Source organism: Euprymna scolopes, chromosome 7 (genome assembly GCF_053919585.1).
Source record: "Euprymna scolopes isolate OS-2025 chromosome 7, ASM5391958v1, whole genome shotgun sequence".
In the NCBI taxonomy this organism is placed as follows: domain Eukaryota; kingdom Metazoa; phylum Mollusca; class Cephalopoda; order Sepiida; family Sepiolidae; genus Euprymna; species Euprymna scolopes.
Window position 1 is genome coordinate 61,597,772 of NC_136488.1, and position 23,169 is coordinate 61,620,940.

Consider the following 23,169-nt stretch of genomic DNA (forward strand, 5'->3'; position numbering starts at 1 on the left):
TGAACGTGGATCCATTTGATTTATCATCTCATATCGCCAGTGTAAGTAGAACCTTTCAACTTTCTTTAATCATACTCTTATATAAAAAAAAATATATATGGGGGGGTCATTTCAACATCAGGTGTCTACAGTCTTTTTGTATAGGAGTTTGTCAGAGACCCTGATATAAGGATACTTTTCATTTGAGTAAATCCTGACCAAATATGATCAGGTTGACAAGAAAGTTATTGTGGTTTTAACTTATAATTTCATTACTTTATATATCATTTAAAAGAAATATAGCGACGGCTTGCGAGACCGCGAATGTGAGAGCTAAAATACAAATATTTATTTTAAAACTATACGTACATATTCCAAAGACAGACCAGCGGTTTTATTATATTGAAACAGCCTTCTGTGGCTGGTAAAAATCAACACAAATAATCAGCGTCTGATGGAAGGAGGAAAAACTAAACGGAAAGATGAACACAGAAAGCTGTTCCAATGCAATGAAACCGCTGGTTCGTTTTTGGAATATGTGTACATAGTTATATATATATATATATATATATATATATATATATATATATATATATATATATATATATATGTATATATATATATTAATATGTATATATATATATTAATATATATATATATTAATATATATATATTAATATATATATATTAATATATATATATTAATATATATATATATATATATATATATATATATATATATATAAGCATACCTGTCATATAATGAGTAAAATCAATTCCTCGAACACAACAGCTTTGTAAAGATTTTATGATTTTATGTGCCTTTACGGAGATTAATGTCACGATATAATTATACAAAATTATATGTCTGAAGTACATATTCCAATTTTGGCCATCTGAACTCCAGAAACTGTCTAAAAGTTAATGTTTAAGCGTAAGCGATCTTCAGAAGAAAATGAAATTCAGAGAATGTTCATTCAATTGTGTCTGATTATTTCATGCTCATTTGAAACATTTTAATTTTCAAATGGGATGTTGGGTCAATATTATTACCTCTAACACCCCTTTAAAATAACCCAAAGTAACTTAAATTGATAGAATACGTTTATATATTTATACCTACATTATTCATTCTTAAACTAAGTATTAATTTTGATTAACAGTGCATGGTATGTTTGTGGTCTATATTTAGTTTAATGTAGTTTTGAAAATTTGGATACCTTTGATTTTTTTTTTTTTTTTTTTGTGATTTTTTATAAACATACTTAACTTTATAACGATAGGGATATGTGCCTGATATATATTACCGTATACAATTATTTATTTACTTATCATTATAAATTGCTACACAAGTGACCCAAACATCTGTTGGTTTGTTGCTTGCTTTTATTTTATGGCATATCAACCCTTTTCAGGTTATTTAATGCTGAATCCAGTGTTTTGGAAAAAAAATTTCAATAGAATATTTTCTTTCAAGTCGGTTTCTATTTAACGCATAGTTGGAACTTTAACAGGTATTAACCCTCCGGGTTAGAGTGGATCTGGGAGCAATGACAATTAAAGAGTGGCTCCACACTCCCCAAAGCCCACAAACTGGGGCCTCACCATCGGATATAGTTTAAGGTCATATCCAGGACCCCAAACATGTGTGAATTTTGAAAGAAGAAACATACAATGAAACGCTCGCTTCCTGCCTTTTACTTCCCATCCAGTGCAGTTTTAGAAGATCTTACCGAGGATAAGAATAATGCAAAGGTGTCGGTAAAATTGCGAAACTGTTGCATTAACTCGTGCTTCAAAGGCATGCAACGAAGAAAACTATAAATTTTAACTAAAATCTCTTTTTTATATAATTAGGTATTAGTAATCTTTACTTATAAATATATATTTTTATAAAATAGTAAAAATGTTCGTACGCATGGAATTAATAAAAAAAATATCAAGAATTCAAATACAAGCGAATCTAATTTGTGTAAATTGGCACATGAATCAATAGAAAGACGAATATATTAAATTTAGGCTTCAACTGAAGTCCTTATTTAGATTTGTGTGCTAAAAATAGTTCTAATAAATGAATCTATAAATAGGCTATTCGAAACTTTAGATGAATTTTTTCTAGCTTGGCTAAAATAAATCTTGGATAGCATCGTAAGATATTTCCCTTGATATGTCGGATATTTTTTGCGTGGGATTCTCTTATCGTAATAGCATATTTGAATAATTTTCTTTTTAATTTCTGATTATCATTAAGGATAATCATTCTTAAATTAATGTTATTCATAGGCAAAAACAAAATTTTGTATGTAGAAACAACAGTTACATACTGCGTTATTTTTCTACGTAATCACCTTCAGCAACGTGGGCACAAAATGACACACGTTTTGGCGACCATCTGCTTGTCTATAGCGGGAACGCCTCCACAGTAGTAAAAGTCAGAGATGTATCATAGTGTTGTCGTGCTTGCTGCTTCTGATCTTGGTCATGTCCCAGACGCAATTTCATCAGAAAACGTCCACAAGCTCGGCAACCTATGGTGAGTAATACTGTCGATCAGCTTCAGCTGGGTCGTGTTACCCATGTGTGCAGAGTGCCGCGGCGGCCATGCTAGTACGTCTGACAATGCCCATTAGCATTTCCTGGCATTTTCGCCTAATTTTATCACGTATAGGATTTTGCTGCAACAATATATATATATATATATATATATATATATATATATATATATATATATATATACATATATATATAAATATATATATATATATATATATACTTGTTTATTGTTATATAAACATGCTCACATCCCGCTGCTACAAATAGCCACTTGTTTCAATCAAACAACAGATATCATCAGGCAGCGACTTGACTATTCAAAAGTTCAATGAATAATGGATTTTTATTTTAGGTAGGAACTCTTTAGAAGTTGGAGTTAAAAAACTTAAAACACAGAACTTTAATTAAATAAAAAAGTAAAAAGGGAGAGGCAATTTAAATAAAGTTAAAAGATTACAATGGGGAGAGAGTGATTGAGAAGAGAAAAAAAGGAATAGAGACAGAAATAGAGAAAGAAAATAGAGAGAAAACAAAATAGATAGAAAAAGAAGAGAGAATATATATATATATATATATATATATATATATATATATATATATATATATATATATATATATATATGATATGGAGAAGAAAAGAAAAAAGATATAAATGGTTATTATAAAGAGAATAAGAACTAGAAGGAAAAGGAAAAAATAATGAGATCTAGTTAAATAGAGAAAGAGAGAAAGTAAGAGTTTGACAGTATATAGAAAAAGAAAAAGAAAAAGATCTGCGTGTCAACCAATTTATGAACAATTATACAATTCAGTAATGAAACATATTATTACAAATACAAACAGAAGATACAATCCAAGCGTCAGAAATGAACGTGTCAAAAAAGGCAGTGAATGTATTCAGCTAGCATATTTATCCTCTTACATACGTCCACGAGTAAAATCAACGCAATTCAAACATACGTCTACCATTAATTAGGCCCTTTATGCTAAATGATATAAGTTTAAAGTTTTCGCGTTTTTATTAGATAAATATATGAATAAAAGAAGAAAAAAATGATAAAACAATATTAAAATTATTATTAATAACAATAAACATAATAGTAATGATAATTACAATAATAATAATAATAATAATAATAATAATAATAATAATAATAATATAATAATAATAATAATAAAAACAGAATAAAATTAATATTTATTATCTATTTAATATAACATATTTAGCCATAAGAGGGGATTAAATAAATTAAATAGGTCCAATAATTATAAATAAAAAAAACTACTAATATTTATGTATATAAAAAGAATACAATACAAATATGTATATACACACACACACATATATATCCATATATACACACACATACACACACATATATATATACATATATATATATATATATATATATATATATACATGCACATAAGTAAAGGTGTAACTATACTATTAAGTTGGAAGTTTAAGCTATTTAAGTATAGATATAAAGTCATATTAAATCACAAAATAATACATTCAAGACCAGATTACTAATAACACAGATACAAGTACACTTACCTATAAATATATAAATATATTCAGGCAAAAGAAGTAATTAAATCAACGAAATACTCAACAAACTAACTACACATGAATATAACAAGCTTATTAAAGAAAATATTACAAAAAATTACAAAAAATCAAATATAGATATTTGCAAAAAAATTGACAAGGATAGTAAAGAAATAACTGATAGACTTAAAATTAGTAATAGAGTGGGAATTTTACAAAAAAAACAGTCATATATTTTGCTTAAAGACCATAAGATAAATTTTGAAAATAAACCTACAACTAGGTTAATTAATCCTACGAAACCCGAAATTGGTAAATTAAGTAAAAATATACTAGAAAGAGTTAACTATCAAATTAAATCAACATATAAACTAAATCTATGGGTTAACACAGCGGATACCATTAAATGGTTTTCCAATATACATAATAAAAAGAATTGTACTTTCTTACAATTCGATATTGTGAATTACTATCCCTCCATATCTAAGGAACTATTCGAAGAGGTGATGGAGTTTACTAAACTCCTGTCCGATATAAAAGACACTGAAATTGAAATTATACGGACATGTAGAAATACTACATTAATTAGTGGAAATGATCAGTGGTTGAAAAAAGATCAATATGACCTGTTTGACATTTCCATGGGGTCTTTGGATTCGGCTGAAATGACAGACTTAGTAGGTCTATTCATACTATACAACTTAACCAAAGACATCAATGTCATGGATATAGGCTTGTATCGTGATGATGGACTGATGATCATCAAGGAATCCAACGGCCCTAAATGTGAAAGAACCAAAAAGATTATCTTAAATGAATTCCGTAGAATTAAATTAAAAGTGGATATTATATCAGATGTTAAAACTGTAAATTTTTTGGATGTGAACTTTGATTTAAGGAAAGGCATCTACCAACCATATAGGAAGGAAAACTCAAACCCAATTTATGTACACCCCCTATCAAATCACCCAAAATCTATCATTAGGCATATCCCCAAATCAATTAGTAAAAGAATCAGTGACAATTCTTCCAATCTTGAAACATTTAATAAACATAAATATTTCTATAACAGGGCCCTTAAGGATAGTGGATACAAAAACACCCAAATTGAGTTCATAGAACCAACATACCCAAACACAAATACAAATAGAAACCGTAAGAGAAAAATCCTGTGGTACAATCCCCCTTTTAATCTGAAACTTAAAACAAATCTAGGAATGAAATTCTTAAACTTAATTAAAAAGCACTTCCCTATTAATAACATACTACATAAAATTTTCAATAAAAATACAATAAAACTTAGTTATAGCTGTAATGAAAACCTTGAAAAAATAATTAAAAAACATAATAACAAAATATTAAACAAAAATAGCACACCCATTGCTACCGAAAGTTGTAACTGTAGAATTAAATCAAAATGCCCTCTTAAAGGAAATTGTCAAATTACTTCTGTAGTGTACCAAGCAACTATTTCTACTAAGGAAAATCCGAATGAAAAAAAATATTACATAGGAATGACAAATAACAATTTTAAAGAAAGATTTACCGGTCACAAGTGCTCTTTTGAAAATAATGAGTACAAAAATAGAACTTCCTTGTCTAAATATTACAATGAACTAGTAGAGCAAGGTTACTCCCCAATAGTAAATTGGAAAATTTTAAAGAAAGCGAAAACCTGTTCATCTTTAAACTCGCCTTGCTACCTATGTCTTTATGAGAAATTATTTATACTTACTTTTAGAGAAAGAGATAAATTACTAAATAAGAAGCACGAAAATTCAATTAATTGCAAACATTATAAAAACCATCTTTTAAGTAATTTAGTTTAGATATAAAATTTAAATAAATTAAAAATTGTCACTGATTTCTATAATTTATTAAAATACTATTAATATACTTTCTCCTCTCCTGATTTCATTCTTTACTTCTCCTATCTTATATACCTGTGTGTCTATGTGTATATGTATGTGTCTATGTATTTATTTTATGACCGTGTGTATTTAGATCTATATATTTCTATATTATTTGGTATACCCTCCCATGTTTATTCAATCCATTTGTTTGTTTCTATGTGTGTATGCATCTATCTGTACTCTTGCCAAATTATTTGTATTCTTATGTATTTCTATATATATAATTTATGTAAATTATACATATTTATGTGTGAGTATATATATATGTGTGTGTGCGTTGTTGTTTATTAGTATATGATTGTGTGCATATATTTGTGTATTTTTTGTATGTATGTGTATACATAAGATTATATATATATATATATATATATATATATGCTTATTTGTATGTCGGTTGGTTCTCTGTGGGTATATACATATGTATCTTATTATTTTTAATTTGGGTACTATCTACCTATGCGTCGCTACTTTTGAGTATTTCGTTGATTTAATTACTTCTTTTGCCTGAATATATTTATATATTTATAGGTAAGTGTACTTGTATCTGTGTTATTAGTAATCTGGTCTTGAATGTATTATTTTGTGATTTAATATGACTTTATATCTATACTTAAATAGCTTAAACTTCCAACTTAATAGTATAGTTACACCTTTACTTATGTGCATGTATATATATATATATATATATATATATATGTATATATATATGTATGTGTATGTGTGTGTATATATGGATATATATGTGTGTGTGTGTATATGCATATTTGTATTGTATTCTTTTTATATACATAAATATTAGTAGTTTTTTTATTTATAATTATTGGACCTATTTAATTTATTTAATCCCCTCTTATGGCTAAATATGTTATATTAAATAGATAATAAATATTAATTTTATTCTGTTTTTATTATTATTATTATTATTATTATTATTATTATAATTATCATTACTATTATGTTTATTGTTATTAATAATAATTTTAATATTGTTTTATCATTTTTTCTTCTTTTATTCATATATTTATCTAATAAAAACGCGAAAACTTTAAACTTATATCATTTAGCATAAAGGGCCTAATTAATGGTAGACGTATTTTTGAATTGCGTTGATTTTACTCGTGGACGTATGTAAGAGGATAAATATGCTAGCTGAATACATTCACTGCCTTTTTTGACACGTTCATTTCTGACGCTTGGATTGTATCTTCTGTTTGTATTTGTAATAATATGTTTCATTACTGAATTGTATAATTGTTCATAAATTGGTTGACACGCAGATCTTTTTCTTTTTCTTTTTCTTTTTCTATATACTGTCAAACTCTTACTTTCTCTCTTTCTCTATTTAACTAGATCTCATTATTTTTTCCTTTTCCTTCTAGTTCTTATTCTCTTTATAATAACCATTTATATCTTTTTTCTTTTCTTCTCCATATCATATATATATATATATATATATATATATATATATATATATATATATATATATATATATTCTCTCTTCTTTTTCTATCTATTTTGTTTTCTCTCTATTTTCTTTCTCTATTTCTGTCTCTATTCCTTTTTTTCTCTTCTCAATCACTCTCTCCCCATTGTAATCTTTTAACTTTATTTAAATTGCCTCTCCCTTTTTACTTTTTTATTTAATTAAAGTTCTGTGTTTTAAGTTTTTTAACTCCAACTTCTAAAGAGTTCCTACCTAAAATAAAAATCCATTATTCATTGAACTTTTGAATAGTCAAGTCGCTGCCTGATGATATCTGTTGTTTGATTGAAACAAGTGGCTATTTGTAGCAGCGGGATGTGAGCATGTTTATATAACAATAAACAAGTATTATCAGCTCTTTTTATTGAGCACTATCTAACAACCTCGTTGAATTCATTAGTCCATTACTTTTGAATATAAAAAAACCCGAGTATATATATATATATATATATATATATATATATACTAGCAGAGAGATTCGACATTTCCTAGGGTTGGATCATGATTAAAAAATGTTTCACACTCCCATATATTTTTTTGTCATCGAAATAGGTGAAATCGTCCATTTTTCAATCAAATCAATTGATTACTTAGTTTTAGTTGGGGACCTATCGCGGCGGTGCATCAAGAAGAATCTTCACATGCCTCTCCGCAGTGACTTAGTCTACGATACATTGTAATTTACCTTACACTATAAAGAACCTACTGTTGATTTTATTTTTTTTAAAAATGTATTAGGTTGGTGCAAAAATAATGTCGTTTTTGACAAGTTGAACGTAAAAAAACATTATTTTTGCACCGATGTAATATAATGACTTCAATTAAAGTTTAAAATACAAAAGTGAAGTGTCAGAAACATTTATTTCGAACGCGGCCCGTCATGCCAAAAACCTACTATTGATTTTATATGCCTGGCCTTACTGCTTGTGCGGGGCTAATGCTCTGAATTTTCGTTTAATATGAAACAGTTAAGTATCATGGTGTAATTGTACTTTAAACAGAAACATTCATTTCGAACGCGCCACTGTCATATCTAAGAACGTATTGTTGATTTTATATGTCGGACCTTTTGGTTTACGTGGTAATAAAACTTCTCAAATGCACATGTGATGTTAGGCTGTGTAAGGTGTTAACCTTAGTCAAAATCACCTGTTTTTTGTTTTATGGAATTATTTCGATTATCGATACATCGAAGACATTCAGATACAAAACCTATCTAAAACCACTCGCAGGCACATATAGTACCTTTGTATAAAATTTCATAAAAATCGGCCCAGCCGTTTTCGAGTCTGTAGGGTACGAACTCTCTCTCTCTCTCTCCCTCTGTCTCTCTCTCTCTCACATTCACAAAGTTGTTTTTATATAATAGTAGATAGATATACGATTTGTTGTTGTTGTTGTTAATTTTAGCAATAAATTAGCAAATTTTTAACCGTTGTTTATTTTTGTATTTCAATTTTTTTATGTCACCCCTTTTTTAATGGGACTCTTATTTATTTTATTATTTTCATTTATTTTATTATTTTTATTTATTTTATTACTTTTATTTATTTTATTACTTTTATTTATTTTATTATTTTTATTTATTTTATTATTTTTATTTATTTTATTACTTTTATTTATTTTATTACTTTTATTTATTTTATTATTTTTATTTATTTTATTATTTTTATTTATTTTATTACTTTTATTTATTTTATTATTTTTATTTATTTTATTATTTTTATTTATTTTATTACTTTTATTTATTTTATTATTTTTATTTATTTTATTATTTTTATTTATTTTATTATTTTTATTTATTTTATTACTTTTATTTATTTTATTACTTTTATTTATTTTATTACTTTTATTTATTTTATTATTTTTATTTATTTTATTATTTTTATTTATTTTATTATTTTTATTTATTTTATTACTTTTATTTATTTTATCATTTTTTATATATTTTATTACTTTTATTTATTTTATTATTTTTATTTATTTTATTATTTTTATTTATTTTATTATTTTTATTTATTTTATTACTTTTATTTATTTTATTATTTTTATTTATTTTATTATTTTTATTTATTTTATTACTTTTATTTATTTTATTACTTTTATTTATTTTATTATTTTTATTTATTTTATTATTTTTATTTATTTTATTACTTTTATTTATTTTATTATTTTTATTTATTTTATTATTTTTATTTATTTTATTACTTTTATTTATTTTATTATTTTTATTTATTTTATTATTTTTATTTATTTTATTATTTTTATTTATTTTATTACTTTTATTTATTTTATTACTTTTATTTATTTTATTACTTTTATTTATTTTATTATTTTTATTTATTTTATTATTTTTATTTATTTTATTATTTTTATTTATTTTATTACTTTTATTTATTTTATCATTTTTATATATTTTATTACTTTTATTTATTTTATTACTTTTATTTATTTTATCATTTTTATATATTTTATTACTTTTATTTATTTTATTACTTTTATTTATTTTATTACTTTTATTTATTTTATTACTTTTATTTATTTTATTATTTTTATTTATTTTATTACTTTTATTTATTTTATTACTTTTATTTATTTTATTATTTTTATTTATTTTATTATTTTTATTTATTTTATTACTTTTATTTATTTTATTACTTTTATTTATTTTATTATTTTTATTTATTTTATTGTTTTTATTTATTTTATTACTTTTATTTATTTTATTATTTTTATTTATTTTATTATTTTTATTTATTTTATTACTTTTATTTATTTTATTACTTTTATTTATTTTATTATTTTTATTTATTTTATTATTTTTATTTATTTTATTACTTTTTTTTTTATTATTTTTATTTATTTTATTATTTTTATTTATTTTATTACTTTTATTTATTTTATTATTTTTATTTATTTTATTATTTTTATTTATTTTATTATTTTTATTTATTTTATTACTTTTATTTATTTTATCATTTTTATATATTTTATTACTTTTATTGATTTTATTATTTTTATTTATTTTATTATTTTTATTTATTTTATTATTTTTATTTATTTTATTATTTTCATTTAGCAAATATTCAAATATTTTACAAACATTTTTACGCGTATAAAATTTTATCCATGGACATGTGTTTCTAGGTTTAACCCCTCATCAGTATGAATCAATCGTCAACTAGGATCGAACACAATATAGTTATAGACAATCTAACGTCCTACTAATGCGCTACGAAACTTGTCAGATTTTATGCACGATTTTTTGTCGCTTTAAATATGAGATTTGTTTATAGTGTCGTTCTGAGTTTCATCCTTTTTGATGGTTGAAACACGTACCCATGAATAAAATTTTACGTACGTAAAAATATGTTTAAATATTAAAAAAAAATACGTAAATATTTGAATAATAATAATAATAATAATAATAATAATAATAATAATAATAATAATAATAATAATAATAATAATAATAATATATAATTAAACATGAATTTTATTATACGTTTTATGTAAAACAGAAAGGATCTTGTCAAAAAAAAAATTTAATTTTCAATTAGACTTGATGAATTTAATTTCTATTTTATAGAATACTAGCTGATGTACCCGGCGTTGCCAGGTGGTATTTGATATATTTGAATATTCTATCCTTGTACATTATTAACGAAATGATTAAACGAAACATTAATTCATAATGACTTCTTTTTCCCCATTCACCATGAGGTAGGAGTAGTAGGTGCGTTTTGTTTTATAGAGGTCTCGCCAGTAGTCCTAATTTTCTATTCTAGTTTAATATGTAATTTTCTAGTCCTAGAGGTAAGAGGAATCTGCAAGAATTTTTCAAAAAGTTTTATTATCTAAGGCTTTAAATAAATATTTTGCATTTCCGCTTGTCGTAAAATACGTTTAAATATATTTAAATTCATGCAGATTTCGTATTAATTAATACAAAGACATGATTTCAAAAGTTTTAAAAAAATGACTTCTTGCAATCAGCTAGAATCAAAACATCTAGTGCTCTAGCCGCGTACTCTACCAATGTCGTTACCGAGAAAAAGACAATTAAACGCTTAATATCAAACGACCTAAAGAAATGAATTTTATGTGAGCATGCGCAGAAAGAAGTAAAAACATGTCAGTAAGTTGAAATGACCATTTCACATTTTTACCTTGCCGATATATGTCTGTACGCGTTATTCATTCAAACAAAGATTTTACTCATTATAAACCATCGTTGGTGTGTAATTACTATTTCCTCTTAATTTCAGTGTTATGTGACCAGTAATATAAGAGTTTACCTGTTAAATATTTACCCACACACATACATCTGTTTTATTTATATAGATTTTCATGAAATGGCTGGGACGTGGAAGTTTCTAACTGGTTAACGACACAGATTAACTACCTAGGTGAAACAAGTTCGAATCCAGTTCGTTTCACAGAAATACTCTCACTTAGGATGTTGACACCCTTCACGTGGTTCAGTCTGTAAGTGCCTGATGTGTTTCTAGAAAGCACTCTTACTAGAAAAATATCGAGGAAACTAATGTCCACGATAGAAGTATATATTATATGAATAAAGAAACTGAGTTAATCTTATGTTAATTTCTTTCTCTATTTTCTTTTCAAATAAAAGAAAATAAAAAAAGTGTGATTAAGTTGAAAGCGTTAATTTCGAACGTGTTGCTCTTGAAAAATGCTGAATATTCGTGTTATTTTACAGGTTAATAGTCAAGAAAAACGGTCCATTCATATTTAGCATACTCGACATAAAATCATTAGCTTGCTTTTTAATCTTGATATCGTTTTTTTTTTTTAATCAAGAACAAAACTAATACACAGATTAATCGTCGATTAGCGACTATTGAGACACGGAACGTTTAGTCAGTCGACACAGAAAACTGATTGAATCTCCTCAAAAACCAATTCACCCTAATCTGTAATGCGCACCAGATCGATAACTTTTCCAAAATTTTATATTCTCAAATTAAAACTAAATTACATTATTTCCCATGTTCTGATGACAGATGCTTATCTGACTTCTCAACACATTTAAACAGGTGCGATAAGAAGCCGCGATTTATAAAACAGGATTGGCCACATTACAAAAAATAAAGAACGTGTTCTTTTGTTTTTGTTTGTTTCTTTGTTTTTTTTTGTTTTATCACACTGCAATCAGATGTGGCATAAGGCCGGAAAGTTAAAGCGTCTGCTCCCTCGATGGGAAATCTGATTGGGTAAAAAAATACTATGACCGGTTTTTCCTGGTACAAGCTCCTCGGGTGATCACCAATAAATCAACCCTACTCAGAAGATAAGCTAATACCTGAAAAGATTCATCTGTTAGGCCTGAGTTATAATACCGCGAAAATGAAGAGTTATATCATTTTATAATAATATTATATTCTGGATGTTTTTATTGAGGAGTGATATTTTTCATGGTTTAGATTAATCGGACTACTGTCTCGTCTTCAGTGTTATTTTCACAACGTTTTGTCCGGTGTATTTTGTCGAACTTAGGAATCGTTCTGTCAAATTTGGGAATTCGAACTGAATTTCGACCGAGACCTTTTATTCAGTCAACCAGTGTAGCATGTTTCGTTCCATCCGCCATGGCCTGGTAGAAGTCCTGAGTAACTCATAATGGTATTCTTAATATCGCCTACATTGAGTATTAAACCTTCTGGCGTAACGGATAAAAATAGTAAGTAATTCAGTTCTTATAAATACTCTTCTGAAAGTTAAAGTTCAGATCTCAATGTGGACGATATTACAAGTCATGATAACATCCTATGCTTTATCCCCTCCTTTCCTGGGGGAGGGAATAGTGTACAATGTTTTCTGCAGTCATAACGCCATCATCTTAGGATTTCTTTCTTTTGTGAAGGGAGCTTAGTGTTATACTAGTAAAAATATTTTTCTTACTTGTAGTAATACCCTTTGACATTTTTTTATTCGGACATTTTCTTTAGAAATATGTCTGACCTTTTAGCAGATCAGTCGGTGTTTACTATTGTTCGACGCTATTTTGAGTCGTATTTCAACCATCTATTTCTTTTGCTTTCTCTCACAGAGATTCATCCGGGCAATTTGTGCGTCCTTCTCTTCGTCTGTCTGTGGGCAGAAGTCTCGATCATACATTATTTAATCCCAGACGATGGTGAATTAAGTACAAGCATTGATATGGGCGTTTTTATTTATGTTCGACGATATAGTTAGGAAATACATTGTTAATAAAAACTTGTTTTATATTTTCTTAGTTCAAGGAGTAATGTCGTTTTAGGGCGGGGGGGGAGGTTAGTTTTTTGATGATGACTATTTTATAATGATGAATACATTCGCTCTTGAAATTTAACTACCACGAATTTAGGTTAGTTGGTTACATCATGAAACCTTTTTTTTTAAAGTAACAAAAAAAAACTTGAAACCGTCTAAAAAAATATTAAATATTAGAAATATTAAAATCCCAGAACCTGGAGTTAACAACATCGCCTTTTAAACTAGTAACAGTGTTTTTTTAAATAGTGGTGATAACCACTACCTTCCTCCTCTGTGACCCAAACCACTCACCCCCAAATTTGGTTCGCTAATGGTCTCAAGAAGACCCGATGCCTGTTGTCTACAGATATTGACAATGTATGGCGACTAATTACCATTCCCCATCAGTCATTTTTTACCCTAGTGTTTATTTGACCTTCACCGGAAGATGATTGGACAAAATATTGAAAACGTTTTAACTACTATGGGACATCTATTAAGATTTTTTTCACATATGGAAGAAAAGTCGAAAATATAAAGAAGGTATAATTTAACGGTAGCTCTTATCTTCAATAATGTTTATATATATATATAATCATATACGTGAGCTGGGTTTAGACATATATATATATATATATATATATATATATATATATATATATATAAGCCTGACGAATTCTCATGAAACACGGAAGATTCTGAATATCTTAATTGCCATATATATTTCTACTACTTATGTATTGAACACTGTTGAAATAAGATACTGAGAATTTACGCATAAAATTATTTCTTTTAATATAAATTAATGTGATTAAATGAAATAGTAATATATATATACGAGGGGTGTGCAATAAGTAATGCCCCTGACAAACTTCCCATAGCAGTAGAGCAACGAAACTTGGCACAGTTATTAGTCTTTCTCTACATAGAAACCACCCAGAGTTATGCATTTCTCCCATCGTTTGATACAGCTCTGGAGACCGTTTTTGTAGAACACCCCAGGTTGGTTCTCCAACCAAGACGTGACTTCAGAAATCAAGGCTGCATCATCTGGGAAACGCTTTCCTTTCAAAAACAACTTCATGGCTGGGAAGAGGTGAAAGTCAGGGGGTGCAAGGTCAGGAGAGTAAGGAGGATGGGGAGATAGGATTTCATAACCATACGCCCATGCTTCTGATCTGGCGACATGCTAGTTGTGGACCGGAGCGTTGTCCTGCAGGAGGAGGGTACCTTTGCTGATCTTGCTCCGCCTCTTGATTTTGATAGCTTCAAGTAATTTCCTCAAAAGTGAAGCATAATAGGCCTCTGTAATTGTGCTATCCTTTGCCAGGAAATCTGTCATCACTACTCCGTCCTGGCCCCAGAATACTGTGTGCATGACCTTGCCAGCGGAGGGCTGTACCCATGCCTTCTTTGGAGGTTGTGAGTCCGAGTGCTTCTACTGCATTGGCTGGGCTTTGGTCTCTGGATCATAGTGATGGACCCAGGTTTAATCCTGTGTAATCAATCTTTTCAAAAACTTGGTACTCATCTTCTTGGCACATCTCCAAATTCATCCTCGAGCACTCGACGCGTTCTCGCTTTTGGAATGGCGTGAGCAACCTGGGAATCCATCTGGCAGACACCTTATGCATATGCATATGGTCATGAATGATAGTTTCCACAGACCCTGTACTAATCTTGACATCTTGGGCTATTTGACGAATAGTAATGCGCTGGTCTTCCAAAATGGTAGCCTCAACTTGACGGACAGATGCCTTATCAATGGCAGAAGGGGGGCGACCAGGTATAGGAGCTGTTTCCACAGACTTTCGGCCATGTTTGAATTCACGATGCCAGCGTTTTACAAGGTCATGTGATGGGGCATTATCACCATAATTTTCTTTCATTTCATCAAAAGTCCCCTGTGGTGTGCGTCTTTCCAAAATACAAAAACCGGATCACTGCTCGACATTCAACAGGCTCCATTTAACACCTGACTCAGTTCAAACACCTGTAAAACAGAAACGACAATTAATTCAGAGCTGTAATTTCCCACATAACCCGTAGAGATATAAATCATTGCACATACAAAATTTCAGCTAGATGAGACAATTGGAAGTGGTTCATGAGCATTACTTATTGCACGCCCTTCGTATATATATATATATATATATATATATATATATATATATATATAGTGAGAGAGATATAGATAGATATAGATCAATAGAACGGGAGAAGGGGTGAGAGATACGTGTGTATCAATTTAAGATAAATATTGAAATGGATATTACGTCCAGATCTTACCGACGCTGGCAACGAAAATATTGCTACTTACCTACAAATAAAAGAAAGAAATATAAATTAGTACGAATCAAATGATATGAAATCATTAAATATGATATAAAAACCAAATGGAAAGAAAATACTTTTGTTTAAATACACGAATAAGGACGGACAATTACAGTTTCGTTTTGCAAACAAATAAACAAAAAACAGTTTTGTCTGCAGCACTGTATATATATATATATATATATATATATATATATATATATATATATATATATATATATATATATATATATATATATAGGGTGTTTTGTACCTATTCTGTACTTTAACCTTACAATTGAATAAAAACATATCATAAAACTTTAATTAAACGTGGAAATACGATTTTTAAAAAATAGCGCGGATCACTCTCTGCATTAGCACACAAAAAAATAAAATAAAATATTCCCATATTTTTTAAATTTAAATTCATTTATGTACTTACCAATTTTATGTTAAGGCTTTTCAATCATGAAACATTACGTTTTAATTGCTTAGTTTCTTTTCACGGCATTGTTTACATAAAAAAAGTTTGTTTTAACTTTTTCTAAACTGTTTCATTTTTTATGACATACCTCAGCGTATTATAAAAACCCTAACCTCCCCATGTTAAAAAAACGCCCTTCCATAAACCTCGAAAGCCGTTCTTAATATGGGGAGGTTGGGGGTGTTCATTCCGAAAGCCGTTTTAACATGGGGAAGTTAGGGTGTTTATAATATGCTGGGGCGAGTCGTAAAATTAACGAAGTTGCTATCTATTTTCTATTGCAAAAATTGCTTGAAATTTATTTATTTCACAAAAAAAATTACATTTTGGTACTCCTTTGGCGTTGAGTTCCATGGCGACCAGCAGAAAAAAATAATAGTCGCTCCCTTAGTCCCCCACCTCACCCCGCACGTAACATATTTTATTTACTGGCGTTGCCGTAACTAAACGATTATTTGTCACATTTACAAACATTTATTTATTTATTTATTTTGAAAAAAGTTTTACTTTTTATGAATATTAAAAGAAAAATCGGTACTCATGCAGAGAGTGATCCATGCTGAAATAATAACGTTATTATTTAAAAAGCCATTCTTAACATGGGAAGCGAGGGTGTTTTGTTACATATTCTGTACTTTATTTTAACCTTGCAATTGAATAAAAAAAAAACACGATTTTAAAAATAGCGCGGATCACTCTCTGCATTAGCACCGAAAAATCTTACTAAACATTTATTAATAATTTCTCACTTTTACAAACATTTGATTTTAAATTTCTTTTTAAATGGCGACTTTTATCGACTTTTTTTTTAAATCCCCCCCCCCAAATGGTGTTTATTCCGAAATCCGTTGTTTACATGGAGAGGTTGAGGGTGTTTATTCTGAAAGCCGTTCTTAACATTTGGTGAGGTGGACCTAATGTAAAAAAATAAATAAATAAATAAATAAAAAAAAAAAAAAAACTAAATCATTTACTGATAAATTCTGACTTTTTCAAATATTTTTTAATTTACATGCGTGGATGAACAAATTGTTGAATAGTGCGAAAACAAAACGTTTTTGTAATAAACTTCGGGATAATTTTTTTTGGTAAATATTTACAATTAGGTCCACCTCCAGAATTTTCTTTTTTAAATGACGACTTTTATTGATAAATAAATTTACTTCTCTGCAACTTTTATTGATAAATAAATCTACTTCTCTGCCACGGGCACTGAACCTCTCCTTTTTTTATTTAATAGTATTTTCGGGTGGGTATGCTGACAACAAATATCAGTTAAATTTTGCAAATAGCCCCCCCCTCCAAAAGTTGTGTTTATTCCGGAAGCTGTTCTTAAGATAAGGATGTTGGGGGGGGGGTGATTATAAGGTGGACTTAAGCTAAAAAAAAAAACAAGTTTTTTATGCGCACATAAGCAACTACTTTTTTTTATTAACTTTTTTTTACTTTTTTATTTAGAAATTAGTAAATTTCAATGAATAGAATAATAAATCATTTATCATTAATATGTGTTTTTGGTTTTGTGTTGAATGAAACTTTTTTTTTCATTACGACAATAATGAACCAATTTAAATCTTCCGGCATGCGTTTAAGGGTTACGAAATTATCAATAAATCGTTTAGTTACTAAGCCAACGTCAGTAAATAAAAAAATGTTACGTGCGCATGCATTAGCCTTGACTGGGGGGAGCTAAGGTAGCGACCATTAAATAATTATGCTGGTCGCCATGGAACTCAACGCCCAAGGAGTACCTAAAGTGGCACTATTGCACTTATGCTATCGTGCTATTTTTTAAAATAGTATTTTCGTGTTAAATTCAAATTTTACAATATGTTTTTCTTTTATTACTTTAAGTGAAAGTACAGATAACCCGGTCGGTTTCTAATATGAGGAAAATCAAGCCTTCCCCCCCCCAAAAAAAGGGGGTACTCTGGATAATAACAAAACATTAAAATTGTCTCAGTCTCGAAAGATTTCTTCTCTACTGAACGAGGAAACAAACGGTGAAGTGTAGTTCACCTTCTGTTTCTCTCACCCTCTCTCTTTCTCTCTTAATATCTCTCTCTATCCATCTCTCCCTTTCCCTCTCTCAATCTATCTTTCTCTCTATATCACCCTGTCCATCTCTCTTTGAGCCGCTTTCTCTCTCTAACTCCCTCTATCTCTCTCCTTTCCTTTGTCTCATCCCTCTCTGTTTCTAACTCTCCCCCTCTCTCTGTTTATCTATCAATCCCCTTATCTTTCTATCTCCTTCTCTTTCTCTATTTTCCTCTCACTTTCTCTTTTCTATCTATATATCTTCCTCTCTGTCCATCTCTAATCCCTCATCCTATTTTAGTCTCCTAAATTAATTACAGTGAATAAGGCATTGTCAAAACATGGATAAATCCAATTTTAGTCACCTAATTTACTGACTGTGAGAATAGAAGTTATTTGGAAATTACTGCTACCTTGAACAGCACCAGAAGTAACTGGTAAAACCTTTCTAATTAAATTGATTTTGGCAGCCATTTGTTAACAAAATGACATAGCCTTAGCCCTTGCTGCATGAGGAATACCTGCGACCTTGCTGCAAAGTAGAAGAATTATTTATTCTACTTTAAAACATTCAATTTTTCAAAAATCTCATGTTCGACATCTCCAAAACATCCAATATGGGGAAAAATATTGCAAAAATGCAAACTTATTGTTTAGGATGAATACACAATGTTACGCAAAAAATCACTTGAGGCTCTTGGTCGATCCTTGCAAGATTTGCGTGGCAATGTCAGACCATTTGGGAATGCAGTAATATTGCTTGCAGGAAATTTCAGACAAATGTTACCTGTTATTCTTCAATCAACACCAGCAGATGAAATAAATGCTTGCCTCAAATACTCTACTTTTTTGTTCCATGTGAAGACATTAAACTTAACTCAAAATGTGTATGTCCAGTTGCAGACTGTTCGATCCGCACAAAAACTTTTGCATCACTTGTGGGAAATTGGGTACGAAAAAGTGCCAGCTGATCAGAATTAAGGGCAAAATTCTTTGACTTTTAACTTCTGTTTTTGTAATTTTATTCCATCAGAAGAATAGTTAGTTTAAAAGGTTTTTGCAGATATTCAAATTATAAGAATTTCATTTGACTGAGTGAATGAGCTATTCTTGCAGGTCAATAAAAAGATGCCCACGAACTTAACGATATTATTCAATGTAAAATTCCAAGTGAGGTAGTCAAATACAAATCCATCGACACTGTTGTAAAAGCAGATAAAGTGGTTAATTATCCAACAGCTATATTTGCCAGGGATGCCACCGCATGTATTGCAACTGAAATTTGGTGTACTAATTATCATCTTGTGAAATATAAACCAATCCAAGCTTTGAAATGGCACATAGCTTGCAATAAGAAAAAAAATAACAAATAATATCATAGAAACAACAATCTTAACAGTACCTTTCACAGATGAATATATCTTCATTCCATGCATTCCTATGATTCCACCGGATACATCATTACACTTTAGGAAATTGCACTTTCCAATTTTATTGTCATTTGCAATAACCATAAACAAAGCACAGGGAACAATCTTTACAATTGTGGGCCTTACAGTTACACACTGACTGTTTTTTCACATGGACAATTTATGTTATGTATTCAAGAGTAACCGAACCGGAAAATCTCTATATCAGCTAAGAAAATGGAACAACAAAAACTGTGTACCCATGCAAAATGGAAATTTAAACCTATAAGAAACATGCTTTTTCTCATTTTGGAACTTTTTCCATTGCGCCAATTTGAGTCACAGCAACGCGTGGCAGGGTACAGCTAGTATATATATATATATATATATATATATATATATATATATATATATATATATATATATATATATATATATATATATCGAGTTTAACATGTGTCTAAATTGTTCTCTTTAATAATTATTTTCGACAGATAGGGAGCAACGTGGAAAAATTCTTTTTTTGCTTAATTATATTGCTGGAATGGGAGATTATAGACGACTCAATTAAACGTCGTGTAGTTCTGTTATGTGTGTGTTTTAGGAAAGTCCCTTTATTAAAATTAAAATGGTGGTCGTTCTCCATGATGTGACAAAATATGGCGTTGAGTGTATTTTTGTTTTTTACATCTATTTTGTGTTCATACATTTTTTATTTAAATTACGTTGAGTTTCTTCTACGTATATTCTTCCACAATCAATGCGGGTATGGAATATATTCTGGCTTTGGTGTTAGTGTTAGTATTAGTCATAATTTTACGTGTTGGATCCCTAATTGTTAAAGAGTTTGTTTTGTTATTTGAATGCCTGTCTTTTTTAGCTTCTTATGGATCGTGTCGTTGTTTTTATTAGTTGGTAATGTTTATTGTATATCGTGCGTCTGGCTATTTAGGGAATTGTCTCGGTTTCAGTTATGGTAAATTTTTAGTGATTTCCTTTTTGTATTTGTCAAAAAATATTGAGGGTATTGTAAGTTCATGAATGTACGTTCGATATATTCAAATTCTTCCTCGGTGTATTCTTCACTGCATATTCTCAGAGCTCTAAGAAAAAATCCTATTAGAATACCTCTTTCTACTTTATCATCGTGATGAGAATAAAAATGTATGTAATCATTTTTATTCGTTACTTTCTGATGGACTTTAAAACTTAGATGATCATTGTTATTCGTGATATTGATGTCCAGAAAAGGTACGCAGTTGTTTTTTTCTCTTTCATATGTATAGTTAATAGTGGGATCGATTTTATTTAATTTATCTATTTTGGAAGATATGGGGAGGAAAATTAAAATACCATCTATATATCTATTTGGCAATTTATATTTCATGAATACCCCCTAAGTGAGGTTTGGCATGTCTATTTTTGGAATTCATAGAAACCGGGCCCATGAGATATAAATTATTAAAGAAAACAATTAAGACACAGGTTAAACTCGAGATATATATATATATATATATATATATATATATATATATATATATATATGTGTGTGTGTGTGTGTGTGTATTAAAAAATACATTCGTAATTTCACTTCATTTTATTATTTTTATTTTACTTATTTACTGTATTTTATTTTATCACTGTCTATTTTAGACCCATTTTATCACCTCCTATTCTTATTTTTAGACGCCATCTTTTATTTTACTGCTCTATTTTATCCTAATTCAATTGTCTCTAATTTTTAAAAACTCCCTTCGTAATCTCGTTTCATTTTATTTACTTAATCTATTACGGTTATATTTCCAGACGTAATCTTTTAAATCTCTACGATATTTTAACTTTTAGACATAATCCATTACGCTAGTTTACTCTAATTTATTTTCTCTCATAAAATGTATACATGTATATAGAATCTAATTTTCCATTTTATTTCATATATATATATATATATATATATATATATATATATATATATATATATATATAATATAATATAATATAAAGCTGAACGTCTGTGTGTGTGCGTGTGTGTGTGTGTGTGGTCACGAATAGGCTCCTATATTGTTGATTATCTTAAAAAACTGATTACATATAATGATAAAATATGTATCGAGGATCAGAAATGGGTATGTTTGATCGGGCAGAACGGTGGTTCATAAAAATTGTGGGGTCTCCGCTCACCCTAGCCCCCAAAGTATTGGCATAAAAAATGAAAAAAAAAGGTTTTCAAGGGTTTTGATATAGATGTACATAAGAATACTTTGATAAGTATGTTTCAACTTAAATAGGGATGGTATAATAAAATTGTGCGGTCTGCGTTCGCGCCTGGCCTCCATGGAAATATGGCACAAACTTTAATAAAGACTTTTAATATCTATTTGCGTAAGTATACTTTAGTAATTATGTTTCAGTTTGAAGAAATATGGTATAATAAAATTATTGGGTGTTCGGTCGCGCCTGACCTCCATAGAATGGAAATATGTCACAAAGTTTAACAAGGTTTTTTAAAAGGGGTGATAGTCCACAATAACACCTTAACTTTAATCTTTAATCACGTTAGCTTTTATTTATTTTTTTGAGTTGAATCATATCGCGTCGAATAAATTCACCTCATAAATTCACGTTCTTATTAAAGTAAAGTCGGAACTTTTGTAAAACTCTGTTTTTCCCCGTCTCCACTTGCACGTGGCACTCTTTCAAAAATAGATAAATAGATAAATAATAAAAAGTAAGAACGTTACTTGTTATCGTGTCAATAGAAGGAAAAAATCCTGCTCACCTGATAATGTGTCGTTTTAAAAACATTTACACAACCCTTTTATTTTTATTTATATACATCCGTTTAAGCTTTTTTGTCAGTGTACTAGAAGGAATTCAGTTGATTACAACCCTTTCTGCGTGTTCTTTACATTACAATAGTACAACCATGAATCTGACGGCGCAATACTACACCGTTCAATACTGTAAAACTGAAACGAAGATGTTCTGCTTGAAAAGAACGCTATTTTCTTCCTATTCATATTGATATCGATTCTTTGCTTTAAAAACTAAAGTAATTACGTGTTTACTTTTTTAATATCCCATTTTGCTCTTTCGGGGTATTTTACTAAAGTAAGTAAAGCTTCATTATTTTTCAAAACTGTTTTTGTTTCTTTGTTTTTCGATATTTCGTCGATATTATTTAG

General features: G+C 28.6%; 1 protein-coding gene across 1 annotated transcript in view; it reads right to left on the minus strand.

Moving 5' to 3' along the window:
* Positions 1-23,169, minus strand: part of LOC145279762 (uncharacterized) — a 318,056-nt gene that overhangs the window by 112,253 nt on the left and 182,634 nt on the right. The window lies entirely within an intron of this gene.